The 20,992-nt window shown below is 44.8% G+C and overlaps 1 protein-coding gene and 1 pseudogene across 1 annotated transcript in view; one reads left to right on the top strand and one right to left on the bottom strand.

Annotated features, from left to right (window-relative positions):
• LOC141147242 (contactin-associated protein-like 5) overlaps positions 1-20,992 on the bottom strand; it is a 585,111-nt gene that overhangs the window by 161,292 nt on the left and 402,827 nt on the right. The gene's annotated exons all lie outside the window — the stretch shown is intronic.
• LOC141147371 (large ribosomal subunit protein eL20 pseudogene) lies at positions 4,854-5,437 on the top strand (annotated as a pseudogene).

The raw sequence follows: 20,992 nt of genomic DNA, 5'->3' as shown, positions 1-20,992 counted from the left end.
TGAAGTTGTTAACAATACAGTGATGAATGTGTTATTATTTTCACATGCTCATGAATTTTCTATTTTTTATTTGCATCAGTAGCCCCCCTAATGGGTCCCCCTTCCACCTCCAGCCCCATAGCAGCTTCAGGGGCTGCTATGACTATTGTTACACCACTGAATCCTGGTCACTGAGCAGTCTTTGGTTGTGTTCACAAAAGCCTTAAACCAGGGGGTCTCAAACTGACCACCCTCCAGCTGTTGCGAAACTACAAGTCCCATCATGCCTCTGCCTGTGGGAGTCATACTTGTAACTGTCAGCCTTGCAATGCCTCATGGGACTTGTAGTTTCGCAACAGCTGGAGGGCCACCAGTTTGAGACCCCTGCCTTAAACAGATTAGTAGTGGCGGCCTGTGCATTGTGGGTGCACGGGCGCGGGCGCCCCTATCCCTGCCGCCGCCTCCCTATCAGGACGCCGGACGCATGTACTCCTATGGCGAGGGCGGGGTGTTTTTTTTTTTAAAGCACCTGATTAGTGCCAGAGGCTCTAATAGGCTTCAAAAGAAGGGTGGGCTCGGTGTGCAGAGAGTGCGCCCTGATCCCACCCAATTCTCTGACCATGGCGAATTACATTTTCGCTATTTTCACACCACAGTGCCTCCCCGCCAATCAGGAGGCAGGTCAGTGGGACCTGTTTCCTGATTGGCCAAAGCGCCAGGCGATCCTATTGGATGCCCAGTGCTTTGGCTGAAGTGGAACAGAGCGGAGGATGTATGAGGAGTGGACTCCCCCGCCGCTGCTGCTGCCTGGAGGAGAAACAGGAGGAGAAGATACCACAGCCCGGTAAGTGCCGGACCTCCTGTACGGGGGGGGTGCTGTCAGTGTGCCGCGAGCCACCTGCCAGGGGGGGGGGTTGGATTGTATGTGCTGCTGGTGAATTCACTACCTGTGATGCTGATCTATACACTATCTGGGATGTTGGGCTGTATACCCTATCTGTGATGCTGATTTATATATAACGTATCTGTAATGCTCAGCTATATACCCTGATCTGTGATGCTGGGGCTGTATACTCTGTCCTGTTATTCTGGGGCTGTATACTCTGTCCTTTGATTCTGGGGCTGTATACTCTGTCCTGTTATTCTGGGGCTATATACTCTGTCCTTTTATTCTGGGGCTGTATACTCTGTCCTGTGATTCTGGGGCTGTATACTCTGTCCTGTGATGCTGGGGCTGTATACTCTGTCCTGTGATGCTGGGGCTGTATACTCTGTCCTGTGATGCTGGGGCTGTATACTCTGTCCTGTGATGCTGGGGCTGTATACTCTGTCCTGTGATTCTGGGGCTGTATACTCTGTCCTGTTATTCTGGGGCTGTATACTCTGTCCTGTGATTCTGGGGCTGTATACTCTGTCCTGTGATGCTGGGGCTGTATACTCTGTCCTGTGATGCTGGGGCTGTATACTCTGTCCTGTGATGCTGGGGCTGTATACTCTGTCCTGTGATGCTGAGCTGTATACTCAGTCCTGTGATTCTGGGGCTGTATACTCTGTCCTGTGATTCTGGGGCTGTATCCTCTGTCCTGTGATTCTGGGGCTGTATACTCTGTCCTGTGATTCTGGGGCTGTATCCTCTGTCCTGTGATTCTGGGGCTGTATACTCTGTCCTGTTATTCTGGGGCTGTATACTCTGTCCTGTTATTCTGGGGCTGTATACTCTGTCCTGTGATTCTGGGGCTGTATACTCTGTCCTGTGATGCTGGGGCTGTATACTCTGTCCTGTGATGCTGGGGCTGTATACTCTGTCCTGTGATGCTGAGCTGTATACTCTGTCCTGTGATTCTGGGGCTGTATACTCTGTCCTGTGATGCTGAGCTGTATACTCTGTCCTGTGATTCTGGGGCTGTATACTCTGTCCTGTGATGCTGAGCTGTATACTCTGTCCTGTGATTCTGGGGCTGTATACTCTGTCCTGTGATGCTGAGCTGTATACTCTGTCCTGTGATTCTGGGGCTGTATACTCTGTCCTGTGATGCTCAGCTGTATACTCCTGACACTATGGGTGGAAGCAAGTGGAATACAGGGGACGGAGTGGGTGGATTTTATAAGGGGTGGGGCTTATGAGACATGTGAGGGGTCAAAAAGGATAGACGGGGTCTGGTGCCCCCCTAGCCTAAAACTTCAGCAGCCGCCACTGCAGATTAGCCCCTGCTGTAATCTCTCACCTTGCTACAGAGTTACAATTCTTCAGCCTGATCACCGGGGGGGGGGGGGGGGGGGGGCTGAGGAAATGCTTCTTCCTGCCTGCAGCAGACTGATGACATCATCTCAGCTTAGACACAGTCATGTTTCTACAGGCAGAGGTTGGCTTTTTAATGATAAATAGTGGACTGTTGCCATATTTAATGGCATGTCAGGAATTTATTGTTGCCATGTTATTAAAAAAGGTCTACATAAACATAAATCCCCACCCCCACTTCATGAAATTAATACATTGCAGGAGAATCCTTGTAAAATTGGTATTCAAATTGGTTATCCAATGGCGGCCAGATAATTTCAAAGGCATTTGCTGGCATGATAAAAGACAGAGGCTTCCACCATATCAGAAAAAAGAGTATGGTGGTCACATCCCAGGGGCGGATTCAGGGGAGGGGCAACAGGGCTATTGCCCCCCCACGAGAAATTAGTTGTGGCCGGGTGAGTGTGTGAGCGGCGTGGTGGGTGAGCTGGCGGGTGGCTCAGCGGGCAAGTGAGTGTGCGGGCAGCGTGGTGAGTGAGTCGCCAAGCCGCCCAACTGCCCTTCCGCTCGCACAGTCACAATGACTGTGCGAGCAGACGGGCAGCTGGGCGGCTCAGCGAGTGGGTGAGAGAGCGGACGCAGCTGGGAGGCTCGTTGGGTGAGCTGGCCAATCAGCGTTTAGCAGAGTAGGGAGATGACATGGGCAGCAGAGAGATTACATCATCTCTCTGCTGCCTGGGACACAGGAAGTGACAATCTGCAACGTGTGGCAGGTGACGTGGCAAATGGACAATCCTCAACTTGTGGCAGGTGACGTGGCAAGTGACGTGGTAAGTGGACAATCCGCAACTTGTGACAGGTGACGTGGCAAGTGACACACTCAGGGCTCACACTGATTCTGCATTATGGTGAGTTGAACTATTTCATCTTCTATAACAATGTAATAATAGAAATAATGCGCTTCAATCATCCTGACACCATAACAACCATGGTGCCGTGATGATTGAAGCGTCAACACCAGCCATTTCCCAAATAAATTGCCTGCAAAAAAAGTATTTTCTGGCAGTGCCCCTTCCGAGACTAGACTCTGGATCCGCCCCTGTCCCATCCCTGATATATAAACCAAGAAAAAATATATCCCCTAGACGGGACTTTAGAAGACCACCAACTCAATAAAGGTACAAAAGTTTATTTGCATAAATATTAAAAGTACAAACAATTGACTGGTTATAAAAAAACAAGTATAGCGTCTACAAATGCATACAAGCAAACATAACAAAAAAACAGAAAGAAATGTAAATGGAAATATACAATGACACTGATGATCTCCTATGGGTAAATACCCTGGTACCCTAATACCCGACGCATTTCCATTTTTTTGCACCTTCATCAGGGGTACAGGATGGAGAATGGTCACTTATATTAACACCATTGGAGCGATTCCATATCAGGAGCTTGAAAAAATTATATGTCAAAATGGGCACAGGGCGCCGTTCAACGTACGTGGTTGGCTTGAAGAAAAGAACCTGTTCCTACACCGGTGGAATAGCAGGTAAGTGACGTGATCAAATGTCGGCCGTTTACCAATCAGTGCTTGTAGAGGACAGCAAAAAAAGGGGGGGGGGGGCAGATCAAAGCCTCAAAGAGAGCTACTGGGTTAGCAAATACTAGCCCTGGATACCTGCCTCCCTACGCCCTCCAGCACCATGGTAGATATATAACTGTGCCTGGAATGATCTCAGCTGGAGGCGAAGATTGGTCGATCCTGAATCCCAATCTACAATTGTTCCAGGAAATGATTACCTAAACTTTGTTTGTTGATGGCTGAAGTTTAAATAAACCGGAGTCATTCACAACTTTTATTTTTAATACGATTAGCACAAATAATAATTTCTTCCAATGGGACTTAAGAGCCTGTTTCCCATAGAGCACTGCAGGCTAAGCTCCCTGTGATGTCTTGCTTCTTAAGAAGCACTTTGTGAGAACACAATCAAGACTAATTAATTCAGTGACTAATTAACATGAAAAAAAAAATAACAACCCGAGTCCCAACCTTTCATTTACCTTAAATTAGATTCCCATAACTCAGCAAATTCACATTAGATATTTGATTTTTGTTCCAAAAAGATCACAACCTTTTTAAAGGCATAGTCCACCTTTCGTAGCGTGTGTCAAGCAATACCCATATTTAGGGTGTACCATGAACCATGGTTGCATTCTCCAACCCCCCCCCCCCAAACCAGAGCTATGATACAGCATACATACCTGTAATAGCCCCCACCCAAATTAAAATAAACCCCTTAGTAAAAGTCCCCACCAAAGTAAAATTCTTTGCAGGCCCTAGAAACAGAGTGGCACCCACTCCCAGGTGAGAAGAGGTCCTCCCAGGCTTTCCCACGGGTATGTATCATATCACATGTCAAAGCCAAGGAGGAGCTTGGGAGAACTTCCCTCAGTTCTGAACTGATCTACTTCTGGGGCTTTTACAGTTCGGGCACTTTATTATTATGTAGGTTCTCCTGCATAGCTGAAGCTATGTCAGGAAAGAACTCCTACATACTGGTGAAGTGCATTTTCTGACCTGGCCAACCAAGAAGAAAACCCATAGAAATGTGTCCAAGAGGCTCTTTTTCGCTTGGTGGCAGGGATCGAGGCAGCATGAAGGCGTCCGGCACTCTAAGGGAGTATGAAGTCATTGGGCGCAGTCTCCCTACTGTCAAGGCACCTGTTCCACCTCTTTACCTTATGCGGATTTTCGCACCCAACCATGTTGTTGCAAAGTCTCGTTTTTGGTGCTTTGTCTCTCAACTGAAAAATATTAAGAAGGCATCTGGAGAGATTGTGTATTGCTGACAACTTTTTGAGAAATCTCCACTGAAAGTGTAGAACTTTGGCATCTGGCTACACTATGACTCCCGTAGTGGAACACACAATATGTACAGAGAGTATAGAGACTTGACTACAGCTGGAGCTGTGACACAGTGCTAAGACGACATGGGTGCACGCCATCGTGCTCGTGCCCATGCAATTCAGATCATAATGGTTGAGGTGATTTCTGCCAACAAGTGTCGCAGACCTGCCATCAAGCAGTTCAATGACTCAAAGATCAAGTTCCCTCTGCCACACAGGGTTCTGCTTCGCCAGCACAAGCCCCGCTTCACCACCAAGAGACCTTCTTTTAAGCAAGTCAAAAAACTCGCTCCTTCTCTGGTCAAATAAAATTATTTGTGAGAAATGTGTCCAAGAGATACCCTGAAAAAGCTGAAGCATCCTTGAGCACCCTAAGAAGAGCAATGATACAGCGCACATGATAGCCCACCCCCCACCCCAGTACTGGCTGCATCAACCCTCACATAGTAAAGACTGCACTTGCTGATCCGACACACCAAGGAGGAAACCCAGGAAATGTGTCCCAGGTACCTAGGCCTAGAAACCTGCTTGGTGGCCACAGTGGCGTATCCAAGGTATTGCAGGCATGGCAAGTGCCATGGGTGCCATGGGGGGGGGGGCGTCAAAAAAGCCGCTCCCTGCACGAAAAAAAAAATCACACCCGTCCTCTTGCGGCCGCCTCCTGCACTAATATAGCCCCCGGCGCCGGTGGCGGCACGGCACCTCATTTGCAAGTAGCTACTTGGCCTGGCAGTGGGGAGGGGAGCGACAGACGCCCCCATGCTTGCCAATTAATGTGACTGTCCAGAGCCGGTCTACCCTACGTAACTGTCAGAGGCGGAGCCTAAAGCTCCGCCTACCCACCTCTGCATCATCTTTTCCCTAAGCGTGAGCCGGTGGCATTTCTCGACAGGACACCGGGTCTGTGACGTGAGGTCGGCGAGGAGAACTGGCTGGAGAAGAGAGGCGACTTGGAAAATTGGATGAAGGGGAACCCCCAGGCAGTAGGTACTACACAACGATCTTATCATCATCATCATGTGCATGTGTGCCAGTGCCAACTGCCAAGTAGCCAATCAAATATAGTGCTCAATATGGATTAAATAAATTATAATTATGCATAGCCATAGATATCATAAATAAAGTGATTTGTGCAAGTAGTACCTGCTGTTGCACAAATCACTTTATAACACTTTATTTATGATATCTATGGCTATGTATAATTATAATTATATATTTAATCCATATTGAGCACTATATTTGATTGGCTGCTGGCTTCTGCTTGGGCCTGGGCCTGGCACATGATGACTTAGGCTACTTTCACACTGGGTCAGTGCACCGCCGGTGGTAAAATGGCACTAATTTTAGAGGCGATGTACCGTTATTTTTGTGGTGCTATTTGGCCGCTAGCGGGGCGCTTTTAACCCCCGCTAGCAGCCGAAAAAGGGTTAAAACTGCCTGCAAAGCGCCGCTGCAGCGGCGCTTTGCCGGCAGTGCTGCCCATTGATTTCAATGGGCAGGGGCGCTTCAGGAGCGGTGTATACACCGCTCCTACAGTGCCTCAAAGATGCGGCTAGCAGGACTTTTTTGAGCGTCCTGCCAGCGCACTGCTCCAGTGTGAAGGTCCTCAGGGCTTTCACACTGGAGTGAGAGGAGCGGCTCTTTCAGGGTGCTTTGCAGGCACTATTTTTAGCTCTATAGCGCCTGCAAAGTGCCCCAGTGTGAAAGTAGCCTTAAAGTCATCATCATGTGTGATTGTGCGTGTGTGCCAAGTAGACGGGGCCGTTGGTGATCCTACTTCCTCTCTCCCTCTATACAGTGTCAGAGGCGCTGGCGCAGCAGTGGCGGAGGACTGTATCCATTATGAAGGAAGGGAAAGGAAACATCCCCTGCGCCACTGCGTGTCCCTGATCATCACAGATTGTGACCTGTCTGTGTACCACCGTGCACAGTCACGTCGTCACCATCTCTGATGTTCCACTTTGCCTTTATGTCCAATGCTGTGCCCATACGCCACATGATCCGCCCCCATTGGGGGCCGCTATCTCTCCCTCCTGCTAAGTGCCCATACACTGCACGATGCCTCCGCCACCCCCCCACCCCCCCACTCCCGCATCATGGAGACTCAGACTGCTCTCCCACCTGACCTGGTCTGTCCTAAACTATGACAGGCATCAGTTGAGTCACTGGTGGCGATTCGGGCTTGGTGACAGGTCAGGTGGAGCCTGCTTGGACTCACCGAGGCGGGCTGCATTTAAATTTATTAGTTCCTCGCACTGGCAGCAGCACGGACAGTTTTCACTGTCACTGAGAGTCTCAGACTGCATTATTGCATGTACATGTATACAGATATAGTGTATAATGATCTGCCAATTTGTGTATACCAAGGGGTCCCCCCCAGTAAGGCCACATTTTTGGGTGCTGAAGCTACCGCATTTATGGGTGCTGGTAAGGCCGAATTTATGGGTGCTGATCTTACTACATTTATGGGTGCTGACGTTACTACATTTATGGGTGCTGACGTTACTACATTTATGGGTGCTGATGTTACCACATTTATGGGTGCTGATGTTACCTCATTTATGGGTGCTGACGTTACTACATTTATGGGTGCTGGTAAGGCCGCATTTATGGGTGCTGATGTTACTACATTTATGGGTGCTGGTAAGGCCGAATTTATGGGTGCTGACGTTACTACATTTATGGGTGCTGACGTTACTACATTTATGGGTGCTGATGTTACCACATTTATGGGTGCTGATGTTACCTCATTTATGGGTGCTGATGTTACCTCATTTATGGGTGCTGACGTTACTACATTTATGGGTGCTGGTAAGGCCGCATTTATGGGTGCTGACGTTACTACATTTATGGGTGCTGATGTTACCTCATTTATGGGTGCTGATGTTACTACATTTATGGGTGCTGATGTTACCTCATTTATGGGCGCTGATGTTACCACATTTATGGGCGCTGATGTTACTACATTTATGGGTGCTGATGTTACTACATTTATGGGTGCTGATGTTACTATATTTATGGGTGCTGATGTTACCTCATTTATGGGTGCTGATGTTACTACATTTATGGGTGCTGATGTTACTACATTTATGGGTGCTGATGTTACCTCATTTATGGGTGCTGATGTTACCTCATTTATGGGCGCTGATGTTACCTCATTTATGGGCACTGATGTTACCACATTTATGGGTGCTGATGTTACCACATTTATGGGTGCTGATAAGGCTGCATTTATGGGTGCTAATATTACTGCATTTATGGGTGCTGATGTCATTGCATTTATGGGTGCTGGTAAGGCCGCATTTACCTTTTGACAGGGGCGCAGTTTCAGTGCTTGCCATAGGCGCCATTTTCACTAGATACGCCTCTGGGTGGCCACAGAATCACAATAAACATAGAGATTGCCATGTATTATGAGATAATCCTCTGCTGAAGAGTGGCACAGTGGAGAACAGTGATGCTTTTCCTTGCTTGCCCGGTCTTGCGACCTGTAAGGTCATGTGACGAAGCACAGTGGAAACAAGGGTGAAGCATCTCAAGCCTAGCATGGCCCCTAGCAAGGCCCCATCCTAACATGGCCCACAAGACCAAATGCTGAATACTAAAGAGCTACAGTTCATTTTCAGAGTCAGATGCGTACCTACAGCTCACCATCACGTGTCCAAAATCCAAATTCAGTAGCGAAATCTTGAATAATAGCATCCCATTCCAGTCCTGCACTCCCACACCCAGATAATATATTCTGCAAAATTGCCGAGTCACCTCTCTGCAGAAACAGTATAAACAATGCCGCTTTATATTGTTCCTGCCGGAGCCTCCAAGTTTATGAATCTTCATTTTTATATCTGCAAAATATTCGTCCTTATAAAACAAATATTAAACCGTTGTCCTGGCTCTGAGCAGATCTGTCAACTAAATTCAACCAACAGACTAAAACAGATATCCAAGAAGAGCGTAACGATGTCTTGGTGAGTCTTTTCTTTTATATTGGAGGGCGGAGGGAAAATTGTATATAAAATAAATTACATTTTACGCTTTTTAGGTTTGTTTTAAAAAAAAAAAAAATGACAGCATGGTGAAACTGGCAGAGGGGTTCGGTAACAATTTCTTGCTATGGCTAGTAACGGCATTTCACATAAATAAATACAGCACATGGTAAGAGTACTAAACTACGATAATATTTTAAGTAAAAAACAAAACAAAAACAAAAGAAACAAAGTTTCTAATGATAAAAAAAAATATATCTAAACTATCTTGACTGCAGCATTCTATAAGCTGTGAATGTACCTCACATATTCCTGACCCCTGCACCCTTTAGACTATGTTGTATGTTGCTATTTGCTATATTTTGCATGTTAAATACTCCAAATCCTTCTACCCAAAATTCTATGTTGAATGTTACACACTCAACACTGCTCTGCTTTGTGCATTGTACTGCATGTTACTAACTCCTGACCACAGCATTCTATAAGCTGTGATGTAGACATGAGCAATTCGTTTGGTTTTCGACAAATTCGTTAATTCGTAAATATCTGAATTCGTGAAAACCCGTTTAACAAATGTTTCCGAATAATTGGAAATTCGAATATTCAAAAATTCGTAAATTCGAATATTCGAAAATTTGTGAATTCAAAATTCTGAAAATTCGAAAATAAAAACGAAAATTCAAAAGAACGAAAATCCGAAAGTAAGAACGAAAATCCGAGAATTCAAAAACCTGAAAATCCAAAAATCTGAAATAATAACTAACTTATAATAACTTAACTATTAAATTATAGGTATTGGAATTTCCTTTCAAATTTGGCTGTTAGTGAACATAATGAATACAAATTTACCCGAAGTTACGAATTATCTGAAATAACGAATGCCGCATCTAAACAAATGGAACGGAAATAAATAATAATAAAAAGTTTTTATTATTATTATTGTTATTTATTATTATTAGTTTGTTACGTCCCATTTGTTTAGATACGACATTCCTTATTTCGGATAATTCGTAACTTCGGATGAATTCGTATTCGTTACGTTCACTAACAGCCAAATTTAAAAGGAAATTCCAATACCTATAATTTAATAGTTAAGTTATTCTTAGTTAGTTATTATTTCAGATTAACTAAGAACAACTTAGAATTCGAAAACCCGAAAATAAGAAAGATAATCTGAAAATTCGAAAGAACGAAAATCTGAAATAATAACTAATAATAACTTAACTATTTTAATTGTAGGTATTGGAATTTCCTTTCAAATTTGGCTGTTAGTGAACATAATGAATACTAATTTATCTGAAGTTACGAATTATCCAAAATAACGAATGCCATATCTAAACGGATGGAACATAACAAACTAATAATAATAAATAATAATGATAATAAAAACTTTTATTATTATTTATTATTAATTTGTTCTGTTTTTTCAGATAATTCATAACTTCAGATAAATTTGTATTCATTATGTTCACTAACAGCCAAATTTGAAAGGAAATTCCAATACCTATAATTTAATAGTTAAGTTATTATTAGTTATTTCATATTTTCGTTCTTTAGAATTTTCAGATTATCTTTCTTATTTTCGGATTTTCATTTTTTTGAATTAACAGATTTATGGATTTTCAAATTTATGAGCTTTAGAATTTCTGGATTTTCACATTTTCAAAGTTACGAATTTACGAATTTTCAAATTTGCGAGTTTTCAAATATTCAAATTTACGAATTTCGAACATGACGAATGACCCAAAAAACGAAAAAGAAAAAAAAGAATTAAACTAAATTTTTCGGCAGTGCACATGTCAACTGTGATGTACCTCGCATTTTCCTGCACCCTATTAATTCTGTTGTATGTTACACACTTCAAATCCGTGTACCCGATATTCTATGTTGAATGTTACACATTGCAGACTGCTATGCTTTGTGCACTGTACTGCATGTTACATACTCCTGACCGTAGTAATCTATATACCTCACATATTCCTGACCCCTGCACCCTATAGATTCTGGTGTATGTTACATACTCCAAATCCTTGTACCCAAAGTTCACTGCTAAATGCTACACACTCCAGACTGTTCTGCTTCATCCACAGTATGTTACACACTCCTAACTGCAGCATCAAATAAGATGTGATGTACCTCACATATTCCTGACCCCTGCACCTTATAGATCCTGTTTGTATGTTACATACTCCAAATCCTTGTACACAAAATCATATGTTGAATGTTAAACATTGCAGACTGCTGGGCTTTTTGCACTGTACTGCATGTTACATACACACTCCTAAACCTTGTGGACGGCCTTCCCAGAAGAGTTGAAGCTGTCATAACTGCAAAGGGTGGGCCAACTCAATATTGAACCCTACGGACTAAGACTGGGATGCCATTAAAGTTCATGTGCGTGTAGAGGCAGGCGTCCCAATACTTTTGGTAATATAGTGTACGAATAAAAAAGAAAAGAAGGGGCAGGCGGGACTTTTAAGGTATAGGATCATTCCAATTTAAATTCAAATTATACGAATATGTTTTAATTTATCCTCTCTCTTTGGTTACAAAAAGGTCTTCCCATTTTTGTAAATCCTGGCTTCAGTCTATGCATCTAAAATTACTGTTTTATGAATACAAGCATCCGGTAGTCATTCCTTTTCAGTTCATCATTATTCTGTATAAAATGTATTCTATATAATGTATGATTATTTCTCTATAATATATATATATAGATATCTCTTACTGACATGCCATGCGATTTTTTTTCATGGCAATTTTTAAGCATATTCATTTACAATTGTTGTTTTTCTTATAGTATATAATACTTCATGCAACACTTCTCCAAAAAAACTCCTGAAGAAGCTCCTCTGAGCGAAACATGTAGAGTAAGAAGTGGCTAAATATGTCCAAAGAAATAATACGTGATTCTTGTAAATGTTTACTGCGATTTTAAAGAATTGTTTAAATAAAATGTATATTTTTCCAAATTGATTGTTTATTCAATTTTCGATTGTTTATTAAATGTCCCGCCTGCCCCTTCTTTCCTTTTTGTTTTTATATAAATGCGATGTGGTACCAAATTTTGATCTCTTGTCACCCAGTTCCTAAATACATAGTGTATGTCTGGTTATTGTCCTATGAGGATGCAGGACCCCTGACCCTCTGCCTGGACAGTGCTGATTGGCCCTGTGCTGATTATGTGCACTTTCCCCCAAAAAAACCTCTCTAGCAATACACACCAAACTGAGCATGTGCAGCTTGTCCCCTAGCCTCTGTACTATCAGGAGATATATTGGGGACAGTCGAAGAAGGGGAGGATCAGAGGAGATGGGATCAAACAGCCTTTTTACACAATGCGGATGATTAACCCCTTAGGTTCCACAGTGAGTATAACAAGCATGCTTTACTGTATATACAGACTGATTTTACTGTTGCGGGTTTAGTAACACTTTAATCAGCCACAGAAGAGAGATCAGGGAAAGGATGTTCCTCCATCTTCTCTGTGTGAAGCTGACCTGGCCATTTACTGCGGTCCGGGGTTCCCTGGAGGAATAGGAGTGCCCAGCAACCACTGTGGGGGGTTGGAGGATTAGGGGGTGGTTCATCTCAGTACTGTAAAAGTTTAGAGCCACCCTGATCGCTTTTACTAAAGAGCCGATCACTAGCTGTAAAGAATGGCATCAAACTCATGGCTGGTGGGAAGGGCCTCCTGAGTTTTGTACATATCTTCCTAAAAAAACATCTCAGCACCCGGCCTCGGTACTCCTCTTAAGTGTCCTCAGTCCTGATGCAAATCAGGGGGCTGGCTCTTGGGAGGAGTTATGCAAATATGGCAATGCCTTAATGGGTGAGTATCAGTCTGGAGGAGTGGAGGAGTTCCTAGGCAGGCTGTATTTGCATGCAGACCGCCCTAAGTAACACCCACATGTGACCTTCAGGATAAAAAGAACCGAAACCCAATGAATGAAAGAGACTGTGGAAGAAGATAGGGATGATACTGGACCAGGGGTGGCCCGTCAATTAGGGGTGCATGGGCGCCACCCCCATCCATCGCCGCCTCCTCTATCCATGTGTCCGGCCCCTTTCTAGACACCGGGGGGCTGTTTTTTTGAAGCACTGATTAGAGCCAGAGGCTCTAATAGGCTTCAATATAGAGTGGGCTCCGATCCCACCCAGGTGTGGGTTACAACAGTGAATCAATATTCGCTGTTGTAACACTGATCCTCCTCCCGGCCAATCAGGAAGCAGGTTTTGACACCAGTCCCCGATTGGCTGAAAGGACAGGTGATCCTACTGGACGCCTAGAAGGAGAAGCTGGAAGCCGCCATGGAGGAGAGGACTCGGAGCCGAGCCGCTGCACCACACTGCACCACACTGCCTGCCACCGGCCACGATGGGGTAAGTGCTGGACCGACCGGCAAACAGCGAGGTGGTTGTTGCTGCCCACCCCCCCCCCAAAAAAAAAACACCGGCCGCCAATTGTACTGGACGTTCTCTAGCCAGGAAATGAGGAGGGGCTCTATCTGACTACTGACACCTTCTGATGCACATTGTGAGAAACTCACAGTGTGCAGTGAAATCAGAGTAAGCCGCTTTGGTCCAGAAGAGGAGCCGCTACAACTGTGCAAGACTGAAGGGAAGGCCGGAGTTCTGCTTTATTTTTTATAGTCAAAGGAGATACAGCAAAAAAAAAAAAAAAAAAAAAAAGCTTTATAAACTTGCCCTTCCCAGAGACTCTTACTTCTTTCGGTAATTCAGCTCTTGCTGAGCCCAAGCCAGAATAATCATTTGCATTGTAAAATCCTCAGGAATACCAAACAGAACTTTATTTTTTTCCCCTGTTAAATGTGGAGACGAATTGCTTTCACTAGTCTAATCATTATAATACCAGAGCTGATTAAAAGGAAACAGCGGGAGGTTCAGACTTCTTATTTCAAAGCATGGCATGAAAATCCTCACTAAAATTAACTTTATATATATATATGTATCTCATTACATAGAAGCGACTGGGCTTTCTTTACGGTCCATCTTGGATGCTGCTCGCTACTGATGATATAAAATTATTTAAAGGGAAAATATTTTCTGATAAAATACAAATACGGCTTTTATACAAATTATAACATATCTGTTTATAAACAACCAGGACAGTTAGGATTTACATGATTTTAAAATTGAGTAACTGAGAAACAAAAAAAAAAAATACAGTATTAATATATATGTAACATATATACAGTGGGGACGGAAAGTATTCCGACCCCCTTAAATTTTTCACTCTTTTGTTATATTGCAGCCATTTGCTAAAATCAGTTAAGTTCATTTTTTTCCTCATTAATGTACACACAGCACCCCATATTGACAGAAAAACACAGAATTGTTGACATTTTTGCAGATTTATTAAAAAAGAAAACCTGAAATATCACATGGTCCTAAGTATTCAGACCCTTTGCTCAGTATTTAGTAGAAGCCCCTTTTGATCTAATACAGCCATGAGTCTTTTTGGGAAAGATACAACAAGGTTTTCACACCTGGATTTGGGGATCTTCTGCCATTCCTCCTTGCAGATCCTCTCCAGTTCTGTCAGGTTGGATGGTAAACGTTGGTGGACGGCCATTTTTAGGTCTCTCCAGAGATGCTCAATTGGGTTTAAGTCAGGGCTCTGGCTGGGCCATTCAAGAAAAGTCACGGAGTTGTGAAGCCACTCCTTCATTATTTTAGCTGTGTGCTTAGGGTCATTGTCTTGTTGGAAGGTAAACCTTCGGCCCAGTCTGAGGTCCTGAGCACTCTGGAGAAGGTTTTCGTCCAGGATATCCCTCTACTTGGCCGCATTCATCTTTCCCTCGATTGCAACCAGTCGTCCTGTCCCTGCAGCTGAAAAACACCCCCACAGCATGATGCTACCACCACCATGCTTCACTGTTGGGACTGTATTGGACAGGTGATGAGCAGTGCCTGGTTTTCTCCACACATACCGCTTAGAATTATGGCCAAAAAGTTCTATCTTGGTCTCATCAGACCAGAGAATCTTATTTCTCACCATCTCGGAGTCCTTCAGGTGTTTTTTTTAGCAAACTCCATGTGGGCTTTCATGTGTCTTGCACTGAAGAGAGGCTTCCATCGGGCCACTCTGCCATAAAGCCCCAACTGGTGGAGGGCTGCAGTGATGGTTGACTTTTTACAACTTTCTCCCATCTCCCGACTGCATCTCTGGAGCTCAGCCACAGTGATCTTTGGGTTCTTCTTTACCTCTCTCACCAAGGCTCTTCTCCCCCGATAGCTCAGTTTGGCCGGACGGCCAGCTCTAGGAAGGGTTCTGGTCATCCCAAACGTCTTCCATTTAAGGATTATGGAGGCCACTGTGCTCTTAGGAACCTTAAGTGCAGCAGAAATTTTTTGTAGCCTTGGCCAGATCTGTGCCTTGCCACAATTCTGTCTCTGAGCTCTTCAGGCAGTTCCTTTGACCTCATGATTCTCATTTGCTCTGACATGCACTCAGAGGCAACTCTAGGCTTTGTGAGGCCTTAGGCAAAACTTAGACATGAGGCCCCACTCACACCCATAATGGAAAAAAAAAAAAATTAAGCGATACAAATTAACTGTATAAACTGCATATATTAAGAACCTTAAAGTTCTGGTGTCAGTTTCCTCTATCTCAACGCTGGCCTCAGTGTACCTTCTCAGCACTGGCATCCGTGTGCTCTCAGTGCTGGTGTTGGGGTACTCTATCTCAGTGCAGTGTGTCTTGGGGGCCCTATCCCTAAGTGAGAAGGGGGTCCCTGTACTCAAGTGAGAAGGGGGTCCCGTCCCCAGGAAAGATGGTGGGGGCCCTGTCCTCAAGTGAGAAGGGGTCCCTGACCGCAGGGGAGATGGGGTTCCCATCCCCAGAGAAGATGGTGGGGGCCCTGTCCCCAGAGAATAAGGGGTCCCAGTTGCCAGGGGAGATGATAGGGGCCTTGTCCCCAGGGGAAATGACGGGGGCCCTGTCCCAAGGGAGGTGACGGGGGCCATCCCCAGGGGAGATGATGGGGGCCCTATCCCCAAGTAAGAAGGGGGTCCCTGTCCCCAGGGGAGATGATGGGGGCCCTGTCCCAGAGTGAGAAGGGGGTCCCTGTCCCAAAGTGAAAAGGGGGTCCCTGTCCTCAAGTGAAAAGGGGGTCCCTGTCCTTAAGTGAAAAGTGGGTCCTGTCCCTAGGAAAGATGGGGGGCCCTGTCTCCAAGTGAGAAGGAGACCCTGTCCACAGGGGAGATGGGGTTCCCGTCCCCAGGGAAGATGGTGGGGGCCCTGTCCCCAGGGAATAAGGGGTCCCTGTTGCCAGGGGAGATGATGTGGGCCCTGTCCCAGAGTGGGAAGGGGCCCCTGTCCTCAAGTGAGAAGGGGGTCCCTGTCCTCAAGTGAGAAGGGGATCCCTATCCTCAAGTGAGATGGGGTTTCCGTCCCCAAGTGAGAAGGGGTCCCTGACCGCAGGGGAGATGGGGTTCCCGTCCCCCGAGAAGATGGTGGGGGCCCTGTCCCTAGAGAATAAGGGGTCCCAGTTGCCAGGGGAGATGATGGGGCCCTGTCCCCAGGGGAGATGATGATGGGGGCCCTGTCCTCAAGGAAGATGAGATCCCTGTCCCCAGGTGAGATGATGGGGGCCCCCCATCCCCAGGGGAGATGATGGGGGCCCCTGTCCCCAGGGGAGATGATGGGGTTCCTGTCTTCAGGGAAGATGGTGGGGGCCCTGTCCCCAGGGAAGATGATGATGGGGCCCTGTCCTCAAGGAAGATGGGGTCCCTGTGCCCAGGGGAGATGATGGGGGCCCCTGTCCCCAGGGGAGATGATAGGGGCCCCTATCCCCAGGGGAGATGATGGGGGGCTCCTATCCACAGGGGAAATGATGGGGGGCCCTGTCCCCAGGGGGACATATTCAGCAAAGAGTCTGAATACTTAGGGCCATGTGATATTTCAGTTTTTCTTTTTTAATAAATCTGCAAAAATTTCAACAATTCTGTGCTTTTCTGTCAATATTGGGGTGCTGTGTGTACATTAATGAGGAAAAAAATGAACTTAAATGATTTTAGCAAATGGCTGCAATATAACAAAGAGTGAAAAATTAAAGGAGGTTTGAATATTTTCCATCCCCTCTGTGTGTATATATACATGAAGAGTCACTGTGGGAAGTGGTAGGTGGCACTGGTAGGTGGCACAGTGGGCACTGGCAGGTGACATTGGTGGGCACAGTCGCGGCTTTCTGAGTGAGGGACCGATGTCCCTCTGACAGAAGCCGGTGATCACTCAGATTACCAAGCTTCTGTTTAGATCATGTGATCAGCCAACATTGGCTGACAGCTGATCACGTGGTAAGGGGCCTGGATCGACCCCTTACTCCGATCTGTGATTAGCCGAATCTCATAGACCTGCAGGGTCGCGCAGACTGCGCTTGCTCGGGAGGACATCCATGGACGCCCTCCCGGCAATTAAGGCCCGCGCTGCAGCCGGATTTCGGCTATAGCGCAGGCGCCAAGTAGTTAAACTTAATTATTTTACAAAAAAAGTGGAAAAAATAACAACTTCAAAAAACTAGCCATGATTCTTACTAAATACCTTGGACTGTCTATTTTCCAAAAAAGGGGTCATTTGGGGATTATCTGTACTGTTCTGGCATTTTAGGGCCTTAAGAAATTAGATTGGCCGTCAGTACATCAGGATTGATCGATTTTCAGATATATCCCATCGTTTTTGGACTCTATAACTCCACTTAGGAGGCCTTTTGTTGCTGGACACACATTGTTGGGTAATTATATCACATACATGTACTGTACATTATTTTTACTGTGCACAATTAAGTCTTCACATGTGTACCTTTAATATTATTTATTTCTTAACAGGCTGACCTCTGAAGAAGACCCTCGATATATGGGTTGAAACGCGTCAGTTTTATTTTCTGATGTCGACAATATTTGTTTAATGTTGTTATGAAAATATGTCTGTATAATGTGTGTCTGAACTTATAAGCTTTGTAAGCACTTCTTACTGGATCTAATTTTTTAACCTTCATGTCGTGATTTTTTGTACAATAAAATACATTATTTTTTATACAACATTAATTCAATATTTGCACTCTGCTGCCAAAAAACCCCACCCTGGGGTAAATTTTCCTTCTTTTCTGTTTCTATCATCAGGGGTGAGCAGCACCTTTTTCCTCTTTTTTGTGTCTTCTCTTTGGACTCTATAACTGTCCTACAGACTAAATAATATACACTGATTTGGGTTATTTTCACCAAAAAAATGTAGCAAAGTACACGTTTGCCTAAATTTATAAAGAAAGATTATATGTTTAAAAAATGTTATATAACGTGTTTTTTTTTTTTTTTTTTTTTAATGATTGGTCTTTTGTCATTTATTTAGCAAAAAATAAAAAAACCCAGTTGTGATTAAAAACCATTAAAAGAAAGCTCTATTTTTGTGAAAAAAAATGATTTGGGTACAGTGTTGCATGACCGCGCAATTGTCATTTAAAAGCGTGACAGCGCTGAAAGCTGAAAATTGGCCTGGGCAGGAAGGGGGTAAAAGTGTCGGATATTGAAGAGGTTAAAATAAAAACACACATCTCTTGTATTTAGACACTATTTGCCTATCCCAAAGTTCAGCTTTGCTGTCATTTTATCTTGCATTTGCTGCCAGTGACCTGCCACCCCTTCTCCGGCTCTCCCCTCCCCTCCCCCGCTTTCCATGTCTCTATGTATGCAGGTTCAGTGTGGAAGGTGCTGTGCTGGACAAGCCTAATTCTTAACTGTCAGGACAATTTGTCTTGTTAATAGCCCTCCTTGCACGGGCACCACACACAGCTCCAGCATGCGTGCCTGGAGACAGATTGGAACAGACGAGGGGTGTGACCGCGCACGGCCTCTATTACATTGGCTGTCGGTACGCATCATACTGAGACCCCCTCCCCTCTCCGCCGGTGATTCCTCGTGACTCCCCTTTGCTTCCCTCCATGAAAACAAACCACCGTCCCGGGGCTTCATTGCATCAAATGAAACCTGAACAGCTGTCTTATGGAATCAGAATATTATTTCATGATTCAGTAACCGAGTGCTGGTTTTACATCATAGTACCACCATAACGGGCCGCCAACTGCCTCTGAAGCACGCAGAGCTTTCTGTTTAAATTCATTTTAATGTAACTGTTACTTTCTCTCCAATCACAGGTCGATCTCTGGCTGAGTGAATGTTTTATAATTGCCCACGGTTACTTTGTAGCACTTTTGGAAGGTGAGGTCATACATACAGGCACTGGAACATGCCTGAAAGAAGCATCACCATCATTTCTGATTCTTTGTGTAATGTAAAGTAATGAGTGTACAGCTTGTATAACAGTGTAAATTTGCTGTCCCCTCAAAATAACTCAACACACAGCCATTCATGTCTAAACCGCTGGCAACAAAAGTGAGTACACCCTTAAGTGAAAATGTCCAAATTGGGCCCAAAGTGTCAGTATTTTGTGTGGCCACCATTATTTTCCAGCACTGCCTAAACGCTCTTGGGCATGGAGTTCACCAGAGCTTCACAGGTTACCACTGGAGTCCTCTTCCACTCCTCCATGACAATATCATGAAGCTGGTAGATGTTAGAGACCTTGCGCTCCTCCACCCTAAGTTTGAGGAGGCCCTACAGATGCTCAATAAGGTTTAGGTCTGGAGACATGCTTGGCCAGTCTTTCACCTTTACCCTCAGCTTCTTTAGCAAGGCAGTGGTCATCTTGGAGGTGTGTTTGGGGTCATTATCATGTTGGAATACTGCCCTGCGGCCCAGTCTCTGAAGGGAGGGGATCGTGCTCTGCTTCAGTATGTCACAGTACATGTTGGCATTCATGGTTCCCTCAATGAACTGAAGCTCCTCAGTGCTGGCAACACTCATGCAGCCCCAGACCATGACACTCCCACCACCATGCTTGACTGTAGACAAGACACACTTGTCTTTGTACTCCTCACCTGGTTTCCGCCACACACGCTTGACATCAACTGAACCAAATAAGTTTATCTTGGTCTCATCAGACCACAGGACATGGTTCCAGTAATCCATGTCCTTAATCTTTTTGTCTTCAGCAAACTGTTTGCGGGCTTTAGAAGAGGCTTCCTTCTGGGATGACAGCCATGCAGACTAACTTGATGCACTGTGCAGCGTATGGTCTGAGCACTGGCAGGCTTCAAACTCTGCAGCAATGTTGGCAGCACTAATAGGTCTAATTCCCAAAGACAACCTCTGGATATGATGCTGAGCACATGCACTCAACTTCTTTGGTCGACCATGGCAAGGCCTGTCTTGAGGAAATTTTCCCCTTAAACCGTTGTATGGTCTTGGCTCAGCTTCAGAGTCTTGTCAATCTTCTTATAGCCTAGGCCATCTTTATGTAGAGCAACAATTATTTTTTTCAGATCCTCAGAGAGTTCTTTGCCATGAGGTACCATGTTGAACTTCCAGTGACCAGTATGAGAGACACCTGAGACCTTATAACACTAACAAGTCACATGACACCGGGGAGGGAAAATGGCTAATTGGTCCCAATTTGGACATTTTCACTTAGGGGTGTACTCGCTTTTGTTGCCAGCGGTTTAGACATTAATGGCTGTGTGTTGAGTTATTTTGAGGGGACAGCAAATTTACACTGTTATACAAGCTGTACACTCACTACTTTACATTGTAACAAAGTGTCATTTCTTCAGTGTTGTCCTATGAAAAGATAGAATAAAATATTTTCAAAAATGTGAGGGGTGTACTCACTTTTGTGAGACACTGTATAATAAAAGTAAGATTAATTTACAGTAAACCAAAATCTGTCCAAAGACCAGCACACATCAAACATAAAGATATAAGTGAACAAAAACCCCAGTGACAGAATACCTAACTAAGCAAC

Source organism: Aquarana catesbeiana, linkage group LG06 (assembly GCF_042186555.1).
Source record: "Aquarana catesbeiana isolate 2022-GZ linkage group LG06, ASM4218655v1, whole genome shotgun sequence".
In the NCBI taxonomy this organism is placed as follows: Eukaryota; Metazoa; Chordata; class Amphibia; order Anura; family Ranidae; genus Aquarana; species Aquarana catesbeiana.
The sequence above is the reverse complement of the archived record's forward strand: the minus strand, read 5'-3'. Positions and strand labels throughout refer to the sequence as shown.